The sequence below is a fragment of the Panthera onca genome, chromosome D1 (assembly GCF_046562875.1).
Source record: "Panthera onca isolate mPanOnc1 chromosome D1, mPanOnc1 haplotype 2, whole genome shotgun sequence".
NCBI lineage: Eukaryota > Metazoa > Chordata > Mammalia > Carnivora > Felidae > Panthera > Panthera onca.
The window spans coordinates 78,591,962-78,619,686 of NC_138348.1; positions in this window are offsets into that span (position 1 = coordinate 78,591,962).

The following is a 27,725-nucleotide window of genomic DNA, read 5'->3' on the forward strand; positions in this document are numbered from 1 at the left end:
CTAAATCTAGATACAATTTATTATAAAGAATTGGCTCACGTGGTTATGGAGGCTGAGAAGTCCCATGAACTGCTGTCTGTAAGTTGCAGACCCAGGAAAGCCAAGTGGTGTACTTTGAAGGCTTGAGAGCTGGACAACCACTGATGTAGATATTACCACTGATGTAGTCTGAGTCGGAAGACCTAAGAACTAGGAGCATCAAGGGAAGGAGATGACCAATGTGGCTGCTCAACAGTCTGGCAAAGAGCAAATTCAACCTTCTGGCACCTTTTTGGTCTATTCAGGACTTCAATGTTCACCTACCTTGAGGACCAGGTGCTTTATTCAGTTCACCAATTCAAATGCTAATCTTTTCCAGAAACACCTTCACAAACACACTCAGAAATGATATCTAAGTAATTATCAGTGGCCCAACCAAACTGACACATAAAGGTAACCATCAGTAAAACACTAAGAATTTTAACTACTTCCATAGTATTTTCACTAAGATTAAATGAATTAATATACGTAAAACATTTAAAATTGGGCATGGCACTGATAACAAAATAAACACAATGTAGGTATTATCTATCAATATTAGGAGTACATAGATTTATTTGAACATCTACTTAGGCTGTCTCAGAGGATATTTTACTTAGGGTGCACTGGTTCTCCATCTAGTTCACCTAGACCAGTGTCTGCTTAATGTACTCAATATATTTCAATCCTTCTTTCAGAAATCTTCTCTTTTTAGTTTCTCCCCTCATTTACAAACTTTCCAAGATAATCTTCTTTATGCAGAAAACAGGCTATGCTATCAAATTTTGAGGGACTGGTTTAGGTAGAAATGTCCTCTGGACCTGATTGTTTTGGGATTGTAAACAGTGGGTGTTTGTTGATGGTTTCAACATTTCCACACATTTCTAAGAATTTAGAAATGTAATCTAAAAGCAAAGTCATGAAAAGCATTTCTCTTTTCTTTCATGTTGTTACAATTAGGACAACTGCAACTTCCTTTATTACTGGTAGATGGCGGCCCTGTGCTGCTGGTGAGAAAAAATGAGGTCTGTGTTACAGCCAACAGTTTCTTTGATTTTGGATTTGATCAGTGAGCAGATTACTATAACAAAACCCCCAAGTATGTTTTGTTTTGTGTTGTTTTGTTTTTAGATAGCTTGACAATATTTCATTGTTGGAATAGATAATAATGAAGAGATAGCTTACACTGGTGTCCAATTTTCACAAAAAAATATTCCAAAGTGGAAAGGATTTAGAATGAGAAGCTTCTGTCCTGTGTCTTCCATCTAGTAGCTGCAAGTCTGTGAAAGGAGTCACTGTGAGCTTAAAATTTATGTAACCTGTAAAGTGGAAATAAGTATAAGAACTTTCCTCACAAGCTTGTTTATAGGATCAACTTAGTGGTTGCTGGAAAGTATTGCTTTTAAGCTTTTTTTCATCAAGAGCGCTTACTTTAAACAGAATTAATTCTTACCTCTCAGGGTAGAAATGTAGCCCCAAACAGAGTTCAGAAGTAAAATGTCAATACGGTCTTCCTGTGTGGTTTTGAAAATGATCTCTTCTACTCCACAGTGTGCTATTTGTGTAAATGTAAAAGTAAAGGTTCAAGTGGCTTACCATTATGCAAATCTCTAAGCTTGTTTACTAACATATAAAATCTTGAGTTCTGCCTCTTGTTTGAATAGACATTCAAAACCTGTAAGTATTTATTAATATGCGAGGGCCATTAAGGCTGGTAGTGTTTCATTTTCACAAAACCCCTTTGAAATTCTGTCAGATCTCAAATTCACATTTGAGAAAAACGGTCTTAGCAATGATAAAGAATTTGCCTAAAGCCACATACTTGTTTAATGGAAGAGCCAGAATTGGAAATCACGTCTTACCTTCTGTGGCACAAATGAATTGTGATTTAAGGAAAATCACTTAACATCTATGAACTTGCAGTGATTCATGTATCACTTTAATAGACTACTTTTTCTGGCCAACATTGTGCTGCATCTCAACATTAAAATAAGTGAGTGTCTCTACAGTTATATTGCTACTAATGAAGGATGTTGAATAGGAGTTTTCTATTGGCTGATGACCCAAACTATAAAACAGAAGGCAGTGAGTACTCTCTAAACAAAGTTGTCTGATGCTCCCTTACTAGGAGATGACCACAATGTTGTTTTGAGCTTTCCCACCATTATTTTAGTTTCTATAAGCTGAAAGTACAAATGGGAAGTCCTGGAAGAGAGTGGCTCAAAAGTCTAGACAGGATGTTCTTTGACTGTTGTGCTTCTCTCTCAAGCAAATAGAACAGCTTGTAGAGATTAAGGTTGCTTGTCTGAAAGAGAGATTGATAACATATTCTCTTGGTGGATACTTGCTAAGGTCTAGAAACTCAGTGGAATTCGGTGAAAGTCCTTTGAAGAATTTCACATATGCTGGAAGCACACAGGTATATGCAATGTAGATATACCTAAACACAGACTGATGTCTGTTTACTGCTTGAGCAATTTTAAAGCTAGAAGCTAGCTGGAGTAGTTTGAACAAGTCATACAGGGCATTATATTCAATAGTAAATATTTTTATTGAATTCAAGGATGATGGGAAGCTATAGAATTTATTAAGAGAGAGATGGCAGGATTTAGTTTCTGATCACACTAGCAACTATACTACATGGAGATGCATTGATCACAAGGAATAAAAACAGGGACATCTTCAGAAGATTATTGCAGTGAATGGTGTGGTTTGATCTAGGGTGGCAGCAACTCAAATTTACATTTGTCTCTCTTCCCGTTTTTTAACATTACCTTAGGAATTAGATGAAGATAATATTTTTAAAATATTTTTTAATGTTTATTAATTTTTAAGAGAGAGACAGAGTGCGAGCAGGGGAGGGGCAGAGAGAGAGGGAGACACAGAATCCAAAGCAGGCTCCAGGCTCTGAGCTGTCAACACAGAGCCCGATGCAGGGCTCGAACTCACGAGCTATGAGATCATGACCTGAGCCAAAGTCAGATGCTTAACCGAATGAGCCACCCAGTCGCCCCTATGAAGATAATAATTTTGAGTACAAGTAGTTCTTACTAGCATATGAATAATCAACAGATTGGACATAGTATGAGAAAATGGGTTATGTGGTCTTATGCTTACTGGGTGAGGTAATTTTGATTTGAGGGAAACTTGACAGTGTAAATAACTTCCTTCCTCCCTCTGCCAACAGAAGTTAGGAATTTGTCATATCCTTGGCACTCCATGCTTGCCAGAAGAGATAGGAAGAGACCTACTCTTGTCCTAAAGATAAAGATGCTTTGGGTGATAAAATTCTGCTTCCTCTCCATAATGAGGGAAAACTAAAGCCCTATCATTTTAGAAAAACATTTTTCTTAAAAGAGAGTTGTGGTGCCTAAATGGGGTGTCTCTCCTGATGAGGTCCCCAAATGTGGGGTGACTGAGGGGGTGGAATCTGGTGACATCGGGAGGACAAGCATTCACCTGAGGCAGAACAAAGGAAATAGAAGTTTATTGAATACACTGCAAGGAAGCGAAGGGAAGGACAGCAGAGGAGAGGCTGTCTGCAACTGGTTAGTGGGTGGGGGCTCTTTTTAAAGGGGGAAGATGAGAAGGTATGACACTGTATAGAACCATCCCTTTCTTTTTTTTTTTTTTTTTGCTAACTGTGCCTAGTTGTAAGTAGCCCACTGGTCAGTTAGAGCCTATGGATATTTTGAGGTGGGTTGCCTGATGGGCATGTCTATATTCAGCCAGGTGGTTGCTGTGGGCCCTTTTTAAGTTCTATTGTTCACGCTTATTGCCTAAAAGCAGTCTCTGCAAGAGTTGCACTAACTCAAATTGTTTTGCTAGATCACTTACTAGCTTCAGCTCCTATTTCAGATTCTTACTAAAGTCTTCCTTCCTGCTATACACTTTATTTTTACACCTCTTTTTCTTGGCAATTTGATATTACTGGTGATGTTTTCAAGCCCTTTATAGGTCAGTGCTTGTCTTTTAATCTAGCTATTCTAATAGTGTTCTGGCTTTTTGACTATTTGCTTTATATTTTTGTGATTAAGATGAACCTTGCAAAATTTATTTGACTGATTGATAAATATAGGTTATGATTTCCAAGGCTACAATGAGATAATGGCCTTTCAAAGTTTGTCCTTCTGGCATTTGCAAGGGTTATGCAAAAATTAGAGAGCTTGCAGTTGTGTTACATTTGAATATATTTAATCAACAAGGTAGAAGAATTTTCCAAATGGAACCAAGATCTCAACTAAACAGTTCATATGACCCATCATAAAATCAGAAAGTATTGCCACTCTTCCTGCATGCAGTAGTTTTGAAAAAAGAAACTATGTTTTTTGGTGTTGAGTGTACTGTATATAGGATACTAGGTACATGATATTCAAATAGACAAACGGGAAACATCTTCAAATCAAAAACCTCCCGTATCAGTACCCTCATTTGAGGCCTATGGATAATTTAGAAAACATACAGACATTAAGGATGCCAAGGACGGTCTGCAAATTATCTTCTATTACATTAGCAGAAGAAGAGAGCTGAAGAAAATAAACAGATCATTAGTCTCTGTATTTGTCTTGAGGTCACCTCTGCAGAAGGTGGGAACTCATACAGGAAGTAGGAAGTCTGGGAAACCTCACATATGGATAAGCTAATGCAAAACTGATAGGAAAAAAACGTTGTATCATTCACCACTGTCTGGATACTACTGAATTTTATGGTGGAGAAAGCTATAGCCTTCCTTTTACATACCTGGCCTTTAAACAGAAGAGAAAATAACATTGTTCTCTTTCACTCCCTGGATTAAAGGAAGAATTCACATTGTGTTTCTAGAAAAAGAAAGAGCAATTACCACCATGAGCTCTGTAGTGATGCTTATGGTGGTATGGGTATGGATACGGTTATGCTCCTAACTTGCTTATGTATTGCATGGAGAAGTTGCTTAACTTTACTCAAACTCATTTTTCTCACCTGCCTAATAAGGATTAGAATATGTAATCACATTATTTTGAGTATAGGTGAGAAAATACTTACAGGTTGGCTCAAGGCAGTGAGTAAATGCTAGCTGTTAACAATCATTAGACTAATTCATCAGCCATAGATGAAAATTCTATTTCTCTCTTTACTAGTAAAGATTATTCAGAATCAGAAAATTCAGGAAGAGAAAATTAATATCTCGGATATAATATTTTTGTTGCAATTTTCCATAATCAGTCTGTCCTTCCAACTCAGCAGTTATCAACCCCTAGTACATACTAAAATCACGTGGTGGGAGAGAGAGTCTTAGAAAACACCAATGCCAGGCCCTTCTGATCAATTAAACCACAATCTTAGGTGAGTCTTTGTACAAAAGTTTTAATGGCCTAAACTCACTAGGACTCATTTCTGCACAGCATCTGAAGACTTTCTGTATTTCACCTGAAGCACTTTTCCTATGAAGAGTTTACTCTCAGCAGGGTTGCAAATGTAGGCTGACCGGTTACATCTGTAGGAGTTAAATATTTAAAATAGTCTTGGTTCTGAAGTGCAAAAGAAGGAATTGTTTCTATGGCTTCTGTACTAAGTTCCACTATAACCATAAATCCTGGTCCTCTTCCTCCTTCACCCTTTGTTTTTAGAAATGCTAATGAGAACACCTTATTTACCAGTCTCAAATTTTGGTCAGTGAAATAAAGAAACATGAACGTACAATGTCATAGGTTATGGCAAAGATGTGTTCAGATGCCAAAACAAGGAAGAGGTATTTAAATCCAATAGAGAAGGCTTTCGGAAGAGATTATGCTAAAGTTCACTTATTCACCTATTTATTCAAAACAAGTTCTGGTAGGCTCTGACATGGAAACTACCAGCGAGACAAATTTGGTACTTGATATCATGGAACCCATAATTGAGAAATCCTGATAGATGTGTAAAGTTAGTTAAAAAGTAAAACAAGAAAGTAAAAAGTTAAAAAAAAAAGAAAAGAAAGCATAGATATGTAAATGCACAGGGCTTTGGGAAGAAATAGTATAAAATGGAAAAAGCAAGTATGAAATTGAGATTAGCTTTCATTATTAATCTGTGAGTTTCGAACATGATACTAACGGTTTGATCCTATGAGGCATCAATGTTCTTATCAAAGTTCTCAATGTGGAAGTGAGGTAAGTAGATCTTACCAAAGGCTGTATAGTAATTCAGGTGAGATACGATGGACACATACTCTAAGGCCATGACAATAAATTTGGGAGTGATTCAGATTAATTTAAGTGTGTTCATAAGTTGAAATATAATAGATTTGATAAATACCTGAAACTGATGAGCACATGGGAGCATAGAGAACTTTCAGGTTTTTGTTGAGGATTTCAGAGTAAATAGCATTGACTATTAATGACCACAAAGAATCCCAAATTAGGAGGTGAATCAAGAGAAAATAAATTAAATGTGAAATGCCTGAGGAGGAGTAGCAAGGTGGTGTCCCTAGACATTGGGTTTTGTGTTTAGAGAGAGATATGTGCTCAGGTAAGTGATACAGATTTCTTAAAATTATCTCTCTTTGTTAATATGCAAATAGTACTTGGGAGATGTGCAGACTCCACTAAAACAGAAATGTCCTCTATTCTATATGCAGAAACTCTGGCTTAGTTATTCTAAGAAGCTTCATTTAGATAGAAATGTAGTATTTGTGCCAGAAATTAAACATGTCAACTGCATAAGGACATAGAGAATTCCTGAGAAATTTTTTTAATGTTTATTTATTGTTTGAGAGGGAGAGAGGGAGAGACAGAGCACGAGTGGTGTAGGTGCAGAGAGAGAGGGGGACACAAAATCTGAAACAGGCTCTGAGGCTCCAGAGCTCTGAGCTGTCAGCACAGAGCCCAATGCAAGACTCAAACTTGGACCACAAGATCATGACCCAAGCCAAAGTCAGATGCTTAACCAACTGAGCCACCTGGTGCCCCAAGAAATCTTAAATTATATGCACTAATATGATAATCGCAAATGGGCAAAGATGATGACTTTTATCCTGCCATCACATGGAAGTCCTGACCATGCCACCTCTCCTTTATTCTTGACTGGACTTTAATCCTCTCCAAGTACCACACTGGCTTTATCTTTATCTAGGTAGTTCTTTGATTCTATTAGGGCTTTCTCTCATTATCTGCACAAATTCAGTGTTATGTGTTGTTGAAACCAGAAAAAACCCTCTGAGAATCATTGAGGGCACTACCATTTCTCATTGGCATAGCTAATAATCTGATATTCTTGGTTTTTTTGTTTGTTTGTTTTTTAACTACCTGGGTAGCAGTTTGGAATGAAAAAAATTGTATGACTGTTGAATAAGGCCCAGTAGAATTATGAAAGATGGCTAGCATGACTTATTAGGATGGACTAACTGAATCTGTGCACATTTCACCCTGGCTGTTTTTCCATAAGGGTAATTCCAAGTAGAGTTACTCTTCTTTGCTTTCATAAACACTAACTATTGGCTGTACTTTGTGTATACCTACATGGATCATAATAAGAGTGTGTTTACATACTAACATATTTGAAATAGTGATATTGATTCTATGTTTATTTCACATATCCTATATTATGTTCTAACCAATGAGAGAGATCATTCCTATAATATATCTTTCTATCCATAATTTTTAAATTGAAAAAAAAATCTATATCTATATCTATATATATCTATCTATATACGTTTATTTATTTTGAGAGAGAGAGAGAGAGCATGAGTGAGGAGGCACAGAGAGAGGGAGAGAATCCCAAGCAGGCTCTGAGCTCAGTACAGACCCTGATGCTGGGCTCCCTCTCAAAACCATGAGATCATGACCTGAGCTGAAAATCAAGAGTCCATTGTTTAACCAACAGAACCACCCAGGCTCCCCGAAAAATGTATTTTTTTTTTTTTTTAATTTTTCAACGTTTTTTATTTATTTTTGGGACAGAGAGAGACAGAGCATGAACGGGGGAGGGGCAGAGAGAGAGGGAGACATAGAATCAGAAACAGGCTCCAGGCTCCGAGCCATCAGCCCAGAGCCTGACGCGGGGCTCGAACTCACAGACCGCGAGATCGTGACCTGGCTGAAGTCGGACGCTCAACCGACTGCGCCACCCAGGCGCCCCGAAAAATGTATTTTTTAATGTAATTGTTGATGAGGAGAAAAGGTTAAGCAACATGGAAAATCCTTGTGGATTAACTAAGTATCCTGATGAGACCATCAGGATTTAAATAAGAATTCAGTCAAAATTCTTTGGAAATAAAAAACTCTTTTGAGAAAAAAAAAATTATTCCTATATAATTTCAGAAGTTTCACCAAGATAGGTGATAGCTCAGAATAATATTTCTTGAAATTTTAGTATAGAACATTCTTACTGAAAATAATAGATAGCTTATTCATTCTATAGTCAAGAATAATTCATACATAAGCAAACCAGTGATCATCAATTTGGTGTTTTTATTTTTTATTATTTTTGTTTTTAAAGATTCAGCGTTCACATATGAGGTTCATAGCAAAAGAAAAAACAGTCTCAGAAAGGCCTAGTACCAGTCGAGAAGGACCCCACAAAGTGATATTTATATTGATAAATTAACCACACTTCATGGTCTGGCATTTAGAAACCTGATTTTGCTGGTGCACTGAGAGTGTGTGACAGTGGGTGCAAGATAGGAAACACTGTCAACTAACTAACAAGGTTTATGGAATTTTCAGCCTCTATAACCTGTCTTCTTAACCTCCGGCCCATAAATGGAATTTAGAGGGATTATAACCTCTCTGAAACAGTGCATATTTCTGAAGTAGTAGCCAAATTCTCAAAGGGGTCTGTGGGGGAAAAAAAAAAGAAATAGCCAAGCCAAGAAAACTATATTTTTAATCAAGATTTTTCCTCCCAGGAACATGCCTGAAACTAATTGCTTCTCTCTTGGTTTTTCCCCCCATCTCTATCACTCTCTCACTCTGTTTTCCTTGATCTTTTTTCTTTTTTTTTATTTTTAAATAACATTCCTATTGTCTGTAGTAGCCAATTGATTAGATTTTTCTGTCATTAAATTGTCATATTCCAATTATCCAACCCAGATTATCTTGATGGGTATTTAGGGGTTCCTAAACTTCTTAATCTATTTACATATGATTTTACTTTACTAATACAGATGAAATTATATCTAGGACATATCAATTTCATTATTTTAAATCCAAAGATAACCTGGTTTCTAAGTATTCTTTTGCATTTCTGCTAGTTGTCATTTGGGGTAAAATTTAACTTTGCCACACAGATGATTTTTCTTCTTTTTAACATAAAATGAATTATGATATAACAGAATTTATGGCATTTGTACTAACTACAAAGATTAATGTTTTCATACTGAATTACATTTTGGTTTGGCTCTAGATAGGGATGTCATGATTGATTTCTTCATGTTAAACATAAAATCAGGAAAAATGTAAGGAATTACAAAGTACATCATCTATAATCTAATTGGGAACTTTTTTTATTGTTAATTTATAGTTGCTGTTTTGAGAATCAGCCATGTTTGTGCATTTTGGCCTGATGTATCTCTGGTGGGGTAAGTCACAGTTAAAATTTATTAATCTTTGATAATTTTCTGTCCTATTCGGAAGCTATATATCCTATAATTGCAGCATATATCTATGGCTTATAACCAGTATTAATTTAACAAATGTGGAAAAATATTGTTATAAAAATTTAAGTGAACTTTGATATATCATAGTTGTGTGGATGAACTAGCAAAATTTCTGGAATCAATATGTCCAAGGTAACTGCAGTTTTAATACCATATTGAACAATCGCAAACTAAAATAGCAATGGGGAAGATCTTTTACCTTATCCTTGCTGAAGGTATTATCAGAACATATTGTTTGTACTTAAAGCATTTATTGTTGGTTGTCATCCTCTGTATTTATGTAATGTCTACTTTCTACTAGATCCTGAACTCCTAGAGGAGTTTTCTCCTAGTGTCTCTATATCTTCACAGCACTGACCAAAATGATATCATATAGTTGCTGCTTTTTATAGAATGTGTACTGAATACAGTAAAATTGTTGCATTCATACAGGACTACCCTTTTAAGCACCATGAGAAATAGATAAGATGAATAATGTACTTTAAGTTAGAATTTCACAATTGTGCAATTCTTGGAGGACAGTATAGAGAAATTATTAAGAAACAGAAAACCTAAGTTTATTATTCTTTTATTTTTTTTATTTGAATATAGTTGACACACAATGTTACACTCGCTTCAAGAGTACAACATAGTGGTTTGACAAGTTTATATATTATACTATATTTACCATGTAGTGACCATCTGTCCCTATACAATGCTATTACAACATCATTGCCTTATGCTGTGGCTTTTATTCCCATGACTTACTCATTCCATAACCGGAAGCCTATATCTCCCACTTCCCTTCACCCATTTTTCCCATCCTCCACACTCTTCCCCTCTGGCAACCATCAGTTCTCTGTATTTATAGGTCTGATTATGCTTTTTGTTTGTTTATTCATCTGTTTTACCTTTTAGATTCCACATATGAGTGAAATCACAGGTGTTTTTATTTCTCAATCTGAGTTATCTCACTTAGCATAATACCCTCTAGCTCCATCCATGTTGTGGCAAATGGCAAGAACTCATCCTTAAGGCTACATAATATTCCACTGTATTTATATTCATTTTTATCCATTCATTTATTAAAAGACAGTCAGGTTGCTTCCAAATCTTGGCTATTGTAAATAATGTTGCAATAAATATAGGGGTGCATATATCTTTTTGAATTAGTGTTCAGAAAACCTACGTTTAAAACACTGGCTCTGACAATCTTCTTATAATGACATTCAAAAATTAGGTAAGCTACCAGAGTTTTGGCATCTTTAAAATAAGGATGGGGGCACCTGGGTGGCTCAGTTGGTTAAATGTCTGACTTTGGTTCATGTCATGATCTCACCATTTGTGAGTTTGAGCCCCGCATCAGGCTCTGTGCTGACTGCAAGGAGGCTACTTGGGATTCTCTCTCTCTGCTTCCTCCCCATGCATGCTTTCTCTCTAAATAAATAAATAAACTTTAAAAATAAAAAAAAATAAAATAAGGATGATATTTTAAAATGGGTCACAGCTCATAGGCTTAACTCATTCTTCCTGAGCTGAAGTCTTTATCTCTCAGCCTTTTCACAATGCCCTCAGAGACTCTGTTATACTACCTAGTCCTGTCTACTAAGATCTACTTAGTCACTTGATGTCACTCATAATTTCTCTGTAAATTGAATTGAGACCACTGCTTTTGCTTTAAGTAAATGTCACAGACTTACAGATAATTCACTATTGTGTTTACAAAGTAAAGTGTGTATAGGCATATTAACCACAATAACATCACTAGCCCTCTTTTCTATAGTATCTTGAAAAAATACAACTGCAAGTGTCTGGAGTCTGAATGTGTTGGCAGTTAAGACTTATGAAATTTTGTATATAATCATAAAAGTTCATGCTAGCCTTCAACTTTTCATTGTTCTACTATAGCAGTTAATACCTTATTAGACTGTTTTAAGAAATAAGTGGCATATGCCTAAAGTATTTTACACACTGTCTGGCAGAGAGTAAATGGCAAACAGTGATGATTAATGCAGTTATATTTGACAATGCTTAATAATAATAATAATAATAATAATAATAAATCTTTCTCAACGACAGCATATTTACTTGGAATAAGCTATTAAAACATTAAGATTAGAGCATTTATTGTATTCTATTCATAGTACAGAACACTGTATGAGCATTACTACATTTTACAATTGGGCAAATCAAATAGAGGCACAAAAAGGTTGAGTTATACACAATTACACAGATGATCAGTAGCACAGCCAGAATTTAAATCCAGAAAGGCTGACTCCACAGCCTGTACTTTTTTCTGTAATGTGCCAGAGTAAATACTTTAGGTTTGTGGGTCATATGGTCTTTGTTACAGTGACTCAACACTATCTGAAATGTGAAAGCAGCTTTGACCAATATATAAGCAAATGGACATAGCTATCTTCCATTAAAACTTTATTTACAAAAACAGACAGCAAAACTAATTTGGCCCATGAGCTATAGTTTGGCAATAACTACTCTCAAACAACAGTTCTCAAAGTTTTGGAATATCATTAAATATTTTACACAAAATAAGAAGTAGATGATTATTAAACAATTAGGGACTCTCCAGAGTCTTATCCCTTGGCTGCCTGATATAAATCAATTGGTCCATCTTTTATTCATCTCAGGGATGATTAATTGAAAAGATCAAGTGTATCCACTATCAGAAAAACTTATAAAACACTATCTAATTATTAATATATACATCTTTGGAATATATTTAGAATAAATATACATCTAAAATATACATCGTTAGGAAGGTGATTTTGGTTGCTATCCCCTGAAAAGTTTCTTGTCAAAGTTTAATGAATCACTCAATCATATGAACAACAAGAAGATAGGTCTCTCTTACACTTCAGAAATTGTCTTACGACACTTGAAGAGCCAGATCTTAGACCCAAACTCTCACATCAACTGCTCTGTCAAATCTATTTGTAGCCAAGTTTAAACCAGAAATATCTAACTTAGGAGATAAAGAAAAAAAATGGTAAATCTCTACCCTTCAGGAATTATAGCTCTTAGCTTTTTGAAGAGATTCTATAAATAAAAGAGACATACAGTTCAGACTGGTAATTATGGTAATTAAAAGGCTAAAGAGAGAATTCTTGTTGTTACAGACACTATATATTAAAAACTATGTTACACTAGAAAAATCACTGTTCATCTCTAGCCAGCACAAATGGGGAAACCAAAATTAAAACTACTACCTAGGGACTCTGCCCCTACAATTAACCTCTGAGGGACATGACCCATCCTTATTCAATGCTATCTTTCAACTCTTAACTTGTATTTTAGAAAACAGATTTTCTTGTAAATGTAGAGGCTGCCATGCCAACTACAATCCTCACTGCTTTCCCATTCTATCTTCCGCTGAGTCAAAAATATGTTTTCATGGTAGTTATTGCTAACCCCCTCAACATCTACCTGCCTCAACTATCTCATTAGGATCTTTGACATGCTGTGTCTTCAGTAATTCAGTGCATTGCATTCAATGTATTCAGGAAATATTTATTGTGACAATGGAATCCTATAACCAGATGGAGTTCTAATGGCCTCTAAATTTTTTTAGATTTTCTAGAGGAGGGAAACTTACTTTCTCCTTATTGTCATCATAAAACTATTGTCAGGATGTTTCATCAGATTCCACATAGAACTTGAGGAAGTCCCAGAAATCCTATGGACTCAAAACTGTTAAATATTTGATGTACAATTGAGTGAAGGATCACTCAAAATTACCATTGACCCTCTAGACTCCTACATAAGCTTCAATACCACATCCACAAGTAGGTCATATATGTTAGAGTTCTATTTCTGTGTTTTAAAAACTGGCACAAAGAACATAAAATAACACTAATTTATTGTATATTTCTGTAAGTCAAAAGTCCATACCTGGGTCTTCTATTTAGGGTGAACAAAGCTGGAATCAGGGATTGGCCATCCTGGGCTCTTATCTGGCGTTTCTGGGAAAGAATCTGCTTCTAAACTGCTTCAGATTATAGGCTGAATTCAGTTTTCTGTGACCTGAGGACAGAGATCCCTGTTTCCCCACTGGCTGTTAGCAAAAGCTGCTCTCAGAACTTATAAAACTTGGCATTCCTTGTCACAGGCCTTTTCTACCTCAGCAATGAAAAACTTTGTGGTATATCCTTCTCTTGCTTCAAATCTCTTTGACTTTCTCATCGGCTACTAGCTACTTTTAAAGACTGATATGTTTGGACAGGGGCGTCCAAATGTTCTCCCTTTTACTATATAGTATAACATAATAGTGATATTTCATCACATTTATTATACTTTCATGAGGTTCTGTCTACATTCAAAAGAGAGGAGTTACACAAGGTCAAAGATAATTCTAAATCAACTTTAGAATTCTGCCTATTATTAGACAAGATGTCTTTCACTATAGAGCAGGTACTGGCAGTCCAAATAAAGCCAAATGCTGGTTAAATAAAGTTTTATTAGAATACAGACATGCCCATTTATGTATATATTGTCTAGGGCTGCTTTCACACTTCAATGTTAGAATAGAGTCATTGCAAAAGAGGCTGGCTATATGCCCTGCAAAACCTAAAATATTTACTATCTCGCCCTTTATAGAAAATGTTTGCCAACCCATGGCTTAGGCTGTTAAGTTAATTTAGAAAGGTTAATTATCCATGTCTTACATTTTGCTTGCTAAAAAACACCACCACCACATAATAGCCTAGGATATTGCTTTGTTCAGTATCTTCAGGCCATTAACTGAATTGTCATTCCTCACTCCCTCACCGTTTAATATCCACTACTTTTCTCTTTGTCTCTTCATCTAATGATATTTATTTCCTTGTAGTTGATTTAATCTCAGCCTTCTATAGAAACACTGTTCACCCTGATAGCCAGTATGTTAGTATTTATATTGGACAATCAGCAATACACCTGTACAATCATGTCCCAAGGTTTCACTAAGGTTACCACAGATTTCTTACAAATCCCAAACCAATAAATAAAGAATAAATCCTGGATATTTAACCATTACCTACTATGTTGGTGTTTTACTTTTGTATTCAACAGCTGAATGGGATAACTCCCTGTTTATAGTATGAAACTTGGCACAAAAAGCTTTCGAAAGTACTACCAGATTTACAGTTTTGCAAGAAAAATATGTCCCACATATAGATAATATTTTACTCATCTTTGACCAGCTTAAAATTATAGCAGAAACAAAGAATTTTGGATTAATGATATAGAGTGGCCAGTCAAAAAGACTATGAGGCTATAGCCTTTTGCCCCTGTGCACCTGTGGCAAATGGTTTTGAAAAGGCCTGATTTGTGGTATAGTTCTCCATGCTATGGTTAAAAGAGAATTGCCCAGAAAGACCATGTTACAGGAACCATAGACCTATATCTCTAGAAGTAGCCATTTACAATAAGTCAAGTTGGAGTACACAAAATCAGTAATAAACAATATTCTAGCTTACAGATATGGCAACTGGACAGTCCTAAGTAATAATCCCTATTTTTATATGCCTAGAGATTTATCCTGGGTCTTTAAAACCATCAAAATGTTCTGGGACTCTATTGCAAAAATTAGAAAGCACTGCTGAAAAAAAAAAACTTACCTTAGAAAAGGTGTTGGAAAATCTTCTGGCAAGGAACACAATCACTCCTCTGAGCTAAATCTTAGAATTCTCCATATGGTTAAGAGGACTTGTGTAATGACTACCAATAATTATTTCCTTTGTTCATCTCCCTGTCCCCTCATCAATGCCCAGAGTCTTAAATACTGTTGTTTATTTTCTCAGTTGACAAATCATACAGAAAATAATCATGTAACTTAACACATCATAACCCAGATAAAGACAGCTACTGCAGTTTGACAGGAGGCTGGATAATGTAGACCTGGACATAGCCAAGAGAGAGACTTCCTTTCGGCAAAAAGGAAGAACTGTAAAAAGTTTTGTTTTGTTTTGTTTTGTTTTGTTTTCATTTCTGCAATGCCTAAGAGACTTGGGCTTGCTCTCTTCAGTCCTTGCATGTCAAAGAATCACCATCTTGAGTCCAAATCACTCATCTTTCTTTTTAAAACTGAAACAGCAAAATGTGCTTCCCCAGACCTGCTTACTTCTCAGCCATATACTTCTGCAAACTGAGAATGCTTACTTAATTTTAGCAGAACATATGTTTCACATTCCTCATCACTTACTATTTTTATACCCTTTTACTGAAACCAACATGTAAAATCTCTTCCGAGGGCCACAGCAAGGCAACCTCACTTGCTGATCATATTTAGGATTCTAGAAACTTCTTGTGGGCCTTTGCCCTTTCTAACAAAATCTTACAGATTCCTGAAATCACTGTCCAAATATTAGCCCCTCTGTGAAGTGTTTTCTCACACAGTATGAGGCTGTCAGCTCCATCATCACACTTAACTTGCTACAGTTTTAAATGCTGCTTCCATGTTTCTTTTGTAGAGTGTGGGCTTCTCAAGGAAAAGGAGAGTGTCTTAATTTTATTTCCATACCACTTAATGCAGTGGCTGACATAAAGTTGATTTTCAGTACACATAGTATGGCAAAGTAGTTAAAAGAAAAGTTTGTTGAGTCAGCCTGGCTTGTATGCCAGTTCTGCCTCCGAATACATAAACTCTAAAATCTTCAAGTTCCTTTAACTTAAAAAAAATGTTTATTTATTTATTTTGAGAGAGAGAAAGAGAGAGAGAGAGAGTGTGAGTATTGGTAAAGGGGGTCAGAGGGAGAGGGAGAGAGAATTTTAAGGAAGCTCCATGCCCAGCGCAAAGCTTGATGAAGGACTTGATCTCATAACCCCGGATTATGACCTGAGCTGAAATCAAGAGTCGGATGCTTAACTGACTGAGCCACCCACGTGCCCTAAATTCCTTAAACTTTTCAAATGTCAGTTTTACTACCTGTAAAAGAGAAAAGATAATTACATCACTCTAAGTAATGTCATTGAAATTAAATAGATGAGTGCATATAAAACGGTACACTTCCTGGCATGTAGCAAATCCTCAATATATGTTAGCTATTATTAATAATATTCATAATACTTTTTTAAAAAGCATGAATTACAAAGTCTGGAATATTATCGACAGCTTATTCTAAAATTAATTTATGTTCAAACTGTAATGTGTTTCATGTTGCCTGGCTTAGTCATATGTGAAGGCATAAAAAGTTGCCAGACCATATGGTTGAATATTTCTTTATGATGCATGGGTGGTAGTACCAGTATTTCTGAATTTTAAAGATGCATAGTAAAATCATGAAACTACAATCCTACAATGTCAACGTTAAACTGTAATGCAATACAATGCACCAGAGTTTCAGGAGATTTAAATATGGTTCTAGCATATATACCTTCTATTTTGGTTCTTTAGAGTCTTATTTTTCATACTCTGCTTTTTTTATTTGGCCTTTCCAAATGGTGGACATATTCTCTCTCTCTCTCTCTCTCTCTCTCTCTCTCTCTCTCTCTCTCTCTCTTCCCCTCCCTCTCTCTCTCTCTCTCTCTCATTTTATATCCCAGTGAGAAATTATGCTGTTGGATTTAATTTAGTTTATATATTTGTAAACATAATCATGTTTTTAATAAAAGAACTGATTATGGGTAAATTTTACTTATTTGCTAAAAAGTAGAATAAGATTCACCTCCTAGTGCTTTCTGACTTCTTCCTGCTAAGACCAACTGCATATGTGAGTAGCAGGACTTAAAGGTAACTCAGTGCATTACACATCAATGAAGACAAATGTTAAGGTCTAAAGATCTACTTTCAAAGGCTGCAGATTCTATGGCTTGCCTCTCCTCTGGTGGTTAAAGGTGAAATGTTATCTGGTGTCACTAATATAATATCTGTATTTGATGATTTTTTTGGCCATTTCAATTCAGTTGGAGTATGGAGAACAATTGTTATTGCATTTTTGAGTCCCCCTGGGAATAGATTTTAGTTGCAACCATGCATAGAAATATGTGTTAGGCATATTACAGGCTCATTGATATATATCTTAGATAATATGAAGACAAGGTGAAATATAAAACTCGGCACTGTGGCCCCAAGTCCTTCTTAAGTGCTTATGATATAAGGGCAGAGGATTTATTATAGTTTGGGTAATGATCTGTTATAGATCATTGTTGATCATTATAATTCTAAAATGAAAAATGTACTGCAATTTAAAAGATTTGTTTCCCTTTGGATCTCATTTGTAACTCTCCTATTTGTTATATAGAATTTCAATATATATTTATGATCTATGCTGCTACAAATATGCTACAGCATTGAAACAGGATTCTTTGGGTAAAGTTTACTTTTTTCCTCTTAATGAGAGTTTTAAAACACTTATGAGGAGTAATACATATAATATACTATTTTAAGGGGGTACCAGCTGTTCTTCTCACCAAGTATCAATAAATATATATTTTTGGCCTGTATTCAAACACTTAATTTTGTCTAGTAAAAATTAAGATAATTTGGGAAGTTCATTCAGAGAAAAGAGAGATAGATTGGGTCGTGGTATTGAGTTTAATATGCAACATTCAGGGATCCCTAAAATGTATTTTTATGACATTCTCCACTAAATAAGCAAAAGTTATAAATACTAAAGTTATTTGTGGGTTGATGGCTGTGTTTCTTATTCATCCTTTATATATTGTAGAGATTGAAAGTTCGTAGAATGGTTTCACAGACCTTGTATAATCCCCATGAGGAGTAGGCAGGGCAGGTATACCTCTAGAATGTGGCTGAACTGGTCCTAGTGTGCCTTCTACTCTCTCTCTCTCTCCACCCAGTCTTTTCACTTCTATTCTAGTGTTACTGGAGTGACAGTCAGATGTAGTTTACTGTGTGCTAGGTACTATCTTAACAACCTGCACATTAACTATATATTTAATTTAAATATACATCACATAGAATTGTAAATAAAAAATAAGTATAATTTAGATGGAGGTTTCCCATAAATATAGAAATAAACAAATATAAATGGAGGTCCCAAAACACAATTTTTGAACCAGAGCAGTAATATAAAACTTGTAAAATAAACACAGGATCTATGTTCAGAAAATTATAAATCACCAAGGAAAGAAATCAAAGATCTAAAAAGAGATATTCCATATTTATAGATTAGAAGACTCAGTATTATAAATATGTCATTTTTTTTCTAATCTGACTTAAAAATTCAATGTAATCCCAACAAAAATTCCAGTGAGCTATATATAGATATAAAATAAGATGTTTCTAAAGTTTATATAAAAATACAATGGACCGAGAATATGCAACACAATACGAAAAAAGTTATAAGATTTGCATTGCCTGATTTCAAGACCTACTATAAATCAATGGTAATCAAAGCAATGGGGTAGTGTTAAGAGATTAAGCAAATATATTAATGGAACAAAATAGAGAACCCAGAAACAGACTTACACAAATATATTCAATTGATATTTGACAAAGGAGGACAGACAATCTAATAAAGAAAATAATCTCTAAAGAAAAGGTACTGAAACAATTGAATGCCATATGAAAACATAAAAAGTCTAGGCACAGATTTTATATTTTTTCCTCATATGAACTGAAAATGAATCCTAGATCTAAATGTAAAACTCAAAAGTATAAAACATCTGGATGGAAAACATAAGAGAAAACCTACAGGTCCTTGGGTTTGTTGATGAGATTTTAGATATAACACCATCATAGAATCCATGAAATAAAAATTTTATGTGTTTGTCTTTATTGAAATTAAAACTTCTTCTCTGAAAGACACTATTAAGGAAATGGAAATACAAGTGACAAACTGTAACAAAATATTTGCAAACACATATATGATAGAAGACTTATCTAAAATACACAAAAATTCTGAAATCTTAACAATAAAAAAAAAACTCTATTAAATGATAGAAACAAGACCTGGACACCTCACTACTGCATCTGATGTTTCCTTTGGCCATTTCAATTCTCTTAGAATATGGAGAATGATTGTCATTGAATTGTTTTGTCCCCGGCAAGATATAAATGACAAATATATAGATGAAAAGATAATCACCTTAACCTTCATTAGGGAAATGTAAACTAAAACAATGATATTACAATGATATTACATCTACTAGAATGACTAAAATCAAACACTGACAATACCAAGCTGTTGAGAATGCAGAGCAACAGAAACTCTTGTTTATCGCTGGTGAAAATGCAAAATGATACAGATACTTTAGAAGACAGTTTGGCAATTTCTTACAAAGCTAAATATAGTCTTACCACAGGACCCAGCAATTGCCCTCTTAAGTATTTACTCAAATGAATTCAAAACATATGTACACACAAAAAACTGTACATAGACATTTGCTGCAGTTTTATTCATAATGGCTAAAAAAACTGAGAGGGGTGTTCTACAATGAGTTAATGGATGTGCTTTAAAAAGTTAACAGATAGACAGGTGGTTCAGTCGGTTGATCGTCCAACTTCAGCTCTTGTCATGATATCACGGTCCATGAGTTTGAGTCTTGAGTCCGGCTCTGTGCTGACAGCTCAGAGCCTGGAGTCTGCTTCAGATTCTGTGTCTCCCTCTCTCTCTGACCCTCCCAGTTCATGCTATGTCTGTCTCTGTCTCAAAAGTGAATAAACATTACAAATTTTTTTAAAATCTTAATGGATTGAAAAAGGTGGAGTTCATCCATACAATGGGACATTTCAGCAAGAAAAAGAAATGAATGATCAAGCCAAGCAAAGACATGACTTAACATTAAGAGCATATTGCTAAATGAAAGACACCAGACTGCAAAAGCCATGTACTTTGATTCCAATTAGGACATTTTGGAATGTGTAAAACCACAGAGACAGTAAAACTACCAGTAGCTACCAGGGATTCAACTGTGGTAGGGAAGAATAGGTAAAGCACAGGGGATTATTGGGGTAATAAATATACATGATATTGTAATAATGTATATATAACACTATGCATTTATCAAAACTTCTAGAATTGTATAACACAAAGCATTCACCTAAATGCATACAAGTTTAAAATAACACTTAGGAGTTTGTGGCATCACAAGTCTGAATGCAGAACGTGAGAAAAGAATCTAATTGCTTTGTGCAGGTATGAAACAACCCCACTGAAAGAGAGGGGGAAAGGTGTTTTCCTAATAACTTTGAAATTGAGTGGAGTCTGTAAGACTAAAGGCAAAGGGACTGTGTATAAGCAATGTATACAAATTGGCCAAATCCCCCTATCCTTCACTCAATGGGGCAGAGGTTAAAAATTTTTAAACATTATACGTGAATACTGGATGATAGAGCCAGGCTTCTCACTATCGAATTGGGTAGTAGGTTACAGACAATTAAGAGGAAGAGGCCAGAATAATCTATGTGGTAATGGATTAGATTTGGATATATGCATGTGAACTCCAATTTGGCATAATGTAGATACAGATGCTTACATACAGACATATTTATTAGATACATATGTATATAGCTTTAGTGTATGCACTGATGTAGTCTTACTCTAAAGGCTGAGAAAGCCTAGAAGCAATGATGATGAAGGAGCATAAGACAAGCTGAGGGCAAAGCATAAACTAACAATCCTCCAACCCTAAGGGTGGGATGTATGTGACATTCCTCAGGCACTCTTGGCTGTCCAAGAACAAAGGAAAGGGGAAATGATAGAGATGGTTAAAAGGTTAAATGATAGAGATCACAGTCATGCAGGACATGAGTTTCCATCACTTTACAAATATCTTGGTAAATTACAAGAAAAAGGCCATCTTATCAAAAGCCTAATTTCCAGAAACCTATAGGCTTATTTTCCTGGAGCCCCACCATCACCCTCCACAGTGATGTGGGGAACAAAGATAAAAAAGAAACGGTAAGTAAAGTTAAATTTCTTTATGACCTGCAGCCCATTAACAAATACTTGAGGCAACTAGAGTATAACATTTCTCCAGGAACTCCCTACTGTCTTAATGTTAAGGCCTTACTGGAAGGAAGACAACCTTAGCTCTACAAAGCAAGGCCTCCAGTATCTTATTTTCTTTAGCATATGAAAGTCCTTCTGGAGGCCTCCCTTTTGCCTTAACCCCCCAACTTCATAGTATCCAGTCACTCTTCACAATCCCCCTGTAGCTCTTTCTGCCCTGTGGGATCCTATCCCAGGTTTTAATAAAATCACTTTTTTTGCACCAAAGATGTCTCAATAATTCTCTCTTGGCTGTCAGCTCTGGACCCCACCACCACTCCAAAAACCCCACCAATGCACCTAGTAGCAACATGGACACTAGTGCTCAAATCTTAGTTTCTAATACTATTCTTCAGTAAAAGGAACCAGGGTCATTTGGAGAAAGTTGTGTCTAGGACTGGAGGAAATATACAAGGTGATCCTGAAACACCTGGTAGTTCCAGAAAGTAAAAAAACAAAACAAACAAACAAAAAAAACATGCTCAAAAAGAAAAATAAAACAAAATCTCACACCAAAAATGCCTCACATTGATAGAGGTATGTTAAAGGGATACAAGAGCTAATTGAGAGATTCCCAACTGACAAAACTAGTACAGTTTGGAAACAGTAATAAATAAAGTAGCATTGGATTATAACCCAAGTCATAAAATAAATATTGAAGAGTCTGTATTGGAATACAAATAACTGAATAAATCAATGGAGAAGAATAGACAAACCTTTTATGCAGAATAATTCCAAATAACTTATGTAGATACTCTGCCCTTAATGAAGTTAGTTACCCACTCCTTAAGAATGGGTACAGGAGCACATGGGTGGCTCAGTCAGTTAAACATCGACTTCACTGTCATTATCTCCTGGTTTGTGAGTTCAAGCCCCAAATCAGGCTCTGCACTGACAGTGTGGTGTTTGCCTGGATCCTCAGTCTCCCTGGCTCTCTCTGCCCCTCCCCCACTCATGCATGCACACTCGCTCTCTTCCAAAATAAACATTTGGGGGGAAAATGGGTATAATAGTAACTTCATTACAACACCTATAGTATGAGACAGGGAAAAAATAAATTTTACAGTGGAGAAACCTGAAAAACATTACCTCAGGTGATCAAAGTTAACATTAACAATGACAAATCATGCTGGCACTACTTATGTTGTCAAAAACCAACCTCCATGCCTTGGAACCAAAATACAATGCAAAGACAGAGTTGAGGATGAAGAGAACTATAGCTTTAGTACTTTGCTGTGACATTCCTCAGACAATCCTGGCTGCCCAAAAACAGGGGAAAGGAAAGAAAGTGAATGTTTGACTCATAGAGATCACAGTCATGCAGGATAGAAATCTCCTTCAGTTTATGGATAACTTAGTACACTGCAAGAAAAAGGCAGTCTTATCTATAGCCTAATCTCCATAAATTTATAGACTCCATTTCCTGGAGCCCTAATATCCCCTCAAGATGTAAGGGGGTTTAAGTGCTTGCCATGGTGATGTGGGAAACAAAGGCTAATGAAAAATTAAATTCTCTTACTGCCTACAGCCCATTGACAAGTCCTTGAAACAGGCAGAGTGACCTTCCTCTAGGAACTCAGTTACCTTGATGATGACACTTTGCTACAGGCAAAAGAGAATCTTGGCTTAACATTATCCTGACCCCCCTAGGATTCTGTGAGTTTCCTTAAACACATAAAAATTGCTTTGCAAACCTCCTTTATCCTTAACTTATATGTTGGCAATTATATTCCAAGTATATGGCTCCTGATATACATCTGAATGGTCTCATACTGATGTATTACTAAACAGTAATAAATGATGTTTTCCTAACAACAGCTAGCTCCTCAAGGTCCTGGATACCTTGCTTCCAAAATTCCTTAGAGACTTACTCTGTCCCTAACCTCCTCCCAGCCTGAAGTTATATAATCAGTCACTCTTCACAACCCCAGAGCAGCTCTTTCTACCCATGGGTCCTATCCCTGTGCTTTAATAAAATCACCTTTTTGTACCAAAAACGTCCTCAAGAATTCTTTCTTGGCTGTCAGCTCTGAAATCCACCATCACCCCAAAACCCATCAGTGTGATGAAAATGTCACTTTACTTCTATGGTCTTCCTCTCAAAAACCCATGAATCCAACTTAATCATGAGAAAAATATTAGACAAATTCCAGTTGAAAGACATTTTATAAAATACTTGATCAATTTGTCAAAACTGTCAAAGTTGTCAACAACAAGAAAAGTCTGAGAAATTCTCAGTCAAGAAGAACCTAACGGGACATAATTTACATGTCGAAGAGACACATTTTGAGGGGAGCACAAGTTTGCTCCCCTACATAGGTAAGGGTGATGGAGTGCTGGTGGTTGCTATTTTGAATAGAATAGTTAGGGCCTTACTGAGAAGATGGCACTTGCATAATCACATGAATGAGGTGAGGAAATTAATCTTCAGGATATCCTGAGGGAGAGCATCCAAGCAAACTAATGTGCAAATGTCTTTAGGCTAGAGGATGGGTGGTGCATTTGAGGAAAAGTATGGCTGAAGCAGAGGAAGGAATTGGGATAGAGTGGGAGGTGAGATCAGTGAGACAATAATGGTCACAGTAAGGGGAAGGGTACAGATCAAATAGGACTTACAGGTCTTGTAAAGACTTTCAATTTTATTACGTGTAAGTTAAAAAAGGTTTTGAATAGGCAAGTAGTAGGGAAAGGATTGAAACTAAAGAATAATGAGAAAGCTGTTGTAATAATCTAGGTACAAGATGATGGTGGTTTGGATGAAGATGTGGCAGTGGAGGTGCTGAAAGTGATCAGATATAGTCTATGTTTTGACGGCAAAATTAATATGACTTTCAAATAAATTGAATGTGAAATATGAGAGAGAGAGAATGATTCCCGAATTTGGGAGTTTCATACCTGGTAGAATAGAGTTTTCATTAACTAAAGTTGAGAAAATATAAGTAGAACAGACAGAGTTGGGTTGGAGATCAAGCAGACATTTACTTTTGGACATACTAAGTTTGTGATTTCTTTTAAATACACATGTGGAGATGCCTAATGGATAGATATTTGAATCTGCATTCAGGGGAGATGACTGGGTTGAAAATAAAGCTTTAGAGATTCAGTTGGAATTTAAAGTCATAAGTGTGAATGAGATCCCTTCAAAAGTAAGTATATATAGTATTAGAAAATTCAACTGAGTAAATCTGAAGATCTAAGTGGCTTTATTCAATGATTCATCAATTAGGCAGCATCCCATCTAGCAAATAGAAAGAAGCTCCAAGAAGCTATAGGAAATAGAAGTCTTTCATAGACAGAAGGGGGCAGAAAAAGGAAGTTTCTAACAAAGAGTGGACTGTTTCGGCCAAGGTCATTTTCCTTTTTAAAGGGTGGGGTGGGGTGGGAGTCTATCAGGCAGATTACCTCATTGATGCTGATCAGGTAATTCCAGATTGACTAGTTGAAGGTCACAGTCCTGGGAAAGGCTGAAACTGCAGTTAGGTTAGATGTTAAGTCTTGGTTTGCTGACATTAGGCAAGTAACTCCATTCTGGACCAGTTTTCGCTTTTTTCTGTAATCACTGAGAAGACACAAGATGTAGAACTGACTCTAGCTTTAAGAAGTTAGGGATACGAGGAGATAAAAGCAAGAACAACTGAGAAAAAGTAATTAAGTGGGTAGGGAGAAAATCACACTTAGTGTTTTAAGGAGGAGGTAATGATTAACTGTGTCAATGCTCTGTACAGATCAAGGAAGAGAAAAATTGAAATTTGATAACATTAACAACAGTAAAACTTATAATAATAGCTTCACTTTGTGTTGTACATTACAGTTTACAAATCGCTTTAAAATAATTTTCCTTATTTTATTTTCACAGTAATCCTGGGTTGTACACATTGTGAACCTTTTTTCTAAGTTAGAGGAAATTGACAGAAAAGTAAAATTACTTTTCAAAAATTATTCTGCCCCAAATGGCATAGTCTAGGCTTAAACAAGATTACATGGATTTAAATATAGTGAGATAATATCTTTGCTAATATATTTTATGCCACATATTTGATACTCAATAAATTATTTTTGTAATTTTCCTTTTTTCTTTTCAGGAATATTATTCTAGCAGTATCTATACCAAATAATGATTAAACTCAAAATTATATGTGTTAGTAATCAATTTTTATGTGACAGTCAGTAGGCTTGTGCAAGGGAAACAAAGCTAAGAATGATATAATCCAGTCATTTGAAGAGATCCTACAAGAGACTTACAAGCATTCATAACACAATGTGCTAAGGACTATGATGGGGATAACTGGAAAGTACTATGAGAACACCAAGAATAAATAATTAGCTTGAGTGGTTGTACTGAAGTGGCACACTGTAGGAGAAAGTCAAGATGATTGAAAACAGAAGGATAAATATAATGTTTTTCTCACTTCCAGCACATTGGGCTGTTCAAGCCTTGAGGTAGTTTTGACTGCTAACATATCCATCAAAGGTTTTACCTTAGCACCAGGCACACCAAGGTCAGGACAACAAGGAAACATCACACATCTGAGCAACCATTAGCACTGATGGATGACTTAATTATCTTGGTCTCCTGATGAATGAAGAGCATAGCCATTTCCAGGAGGTATTTTGCAGTCTCCAAGTTGAAATGACTTAGTTAAGTGGAATATTGCAACTATGATCTGATGAGATAAAAACATTTCATACACTACAAAGCTTCGATGGTTTGCCCTTAGTAGGCTATACTATGGGCTTGACAATGTACCAGTGACATAACAAGACACCCAGAATATCACTGGTATACATCTGCATATGCTTTCAAAGAAATACATATTTGTCATTTGCTACAGCAGATATTTTGTCAGACAAGTTCAGCAGAGAGGTTTGGCTAATTGAATGCTTAGTTTAAAACATACACACACATTTACATGCATACACAGCTGTAGTTAAGAGACATAGGAAAGTGAAGAAACACTTTTGTTGGGACTGGGGAATCTAAAAAGTATTCAAATAACAAATTCCATTTAACTTTCAATAAAGGAGCAAATATGTTGTCTAGTAATTGAGAAATACTGTGCAATGACTCAGGGAAGAATATCTAGGAGATATTATGTTTAATGCCAATCATAACTTTTAAAATACATCATTGCAAAAACTAATCCTAGGTCTTTTTTATTTTTGTTGGTGTTTTTATATAGAAGATAGCTGAAGACAGAGCTATGACATTTCCAAATACTACATTTCAAGTACTCGAGACTTAGAAATAATTATTTTTGGTAAGACTCTAGATGTTTTTAACAGATATTATAAAATTGTAGAGTCAATGAATTTAGAAAAGCCCACATGTCCAAAATATACTTAGCCCCCAAACAAATCTCTCTCATGTTCATTGAAGGCCTTCGTGAATTTAGAAACCTTCCCTCAGATGGATCCTGGCCACCGGCATCTAGATTGGAGCTCACTAATTGAGTTTCAGCTTCATCCTGGCTCCCTTATTTACATATCAGCGTTTTTTTTTCCCCACAAATCCCAATTAAACTCTATTTACTTATTTTGTAATGATCTTAATCTTGTAAACAAATCAGCAAAGTTTAAATCTTATGACACTTATTAGTTATGATTTTCAGTATCATACTTAAGTTTCTGAGCCTGTTTTTTTATTGAAATATATTTGACATGTAACATTCTGTGCAAATTTAAGGTGTACACCATGTTAATTTGATACGTTTATATATTGTAATATGATTGATGTTGTAGCAACCATTAGTACAACCATCACTCCAGAATCTGGAGAGACAAATACAGAGAATCACAACTGAGATGAGTTTACTCAGAGCAAAAGCTGCTGGAGGCATAAGTTGGTAAGAACGCTTAAATGGCAACATGTACCTAAATGGCAAAAGCTGGAGGTGGAATGTGGGCTACCATGAGAGTAAGACTCTCCTGGATGACACAGTCTTAAGTGGCGGCACACTCTCATGGGTTTTACCTATGGAAACATAACAAGTTTCTCAGGGTAAAAAAGCTAAGAAAAGCTCCTCCTGTTTCTAGCGGGGGGAGAGGAATAACAAACATTTGAAATATGCCCTGAGTATCTACAGTGCTCTTCATAACAAAAGTGTACTCAGCAAGGGAAAAGAACAAACAAACAAACAAAAAAACCACTTTACCTGCATGTTATC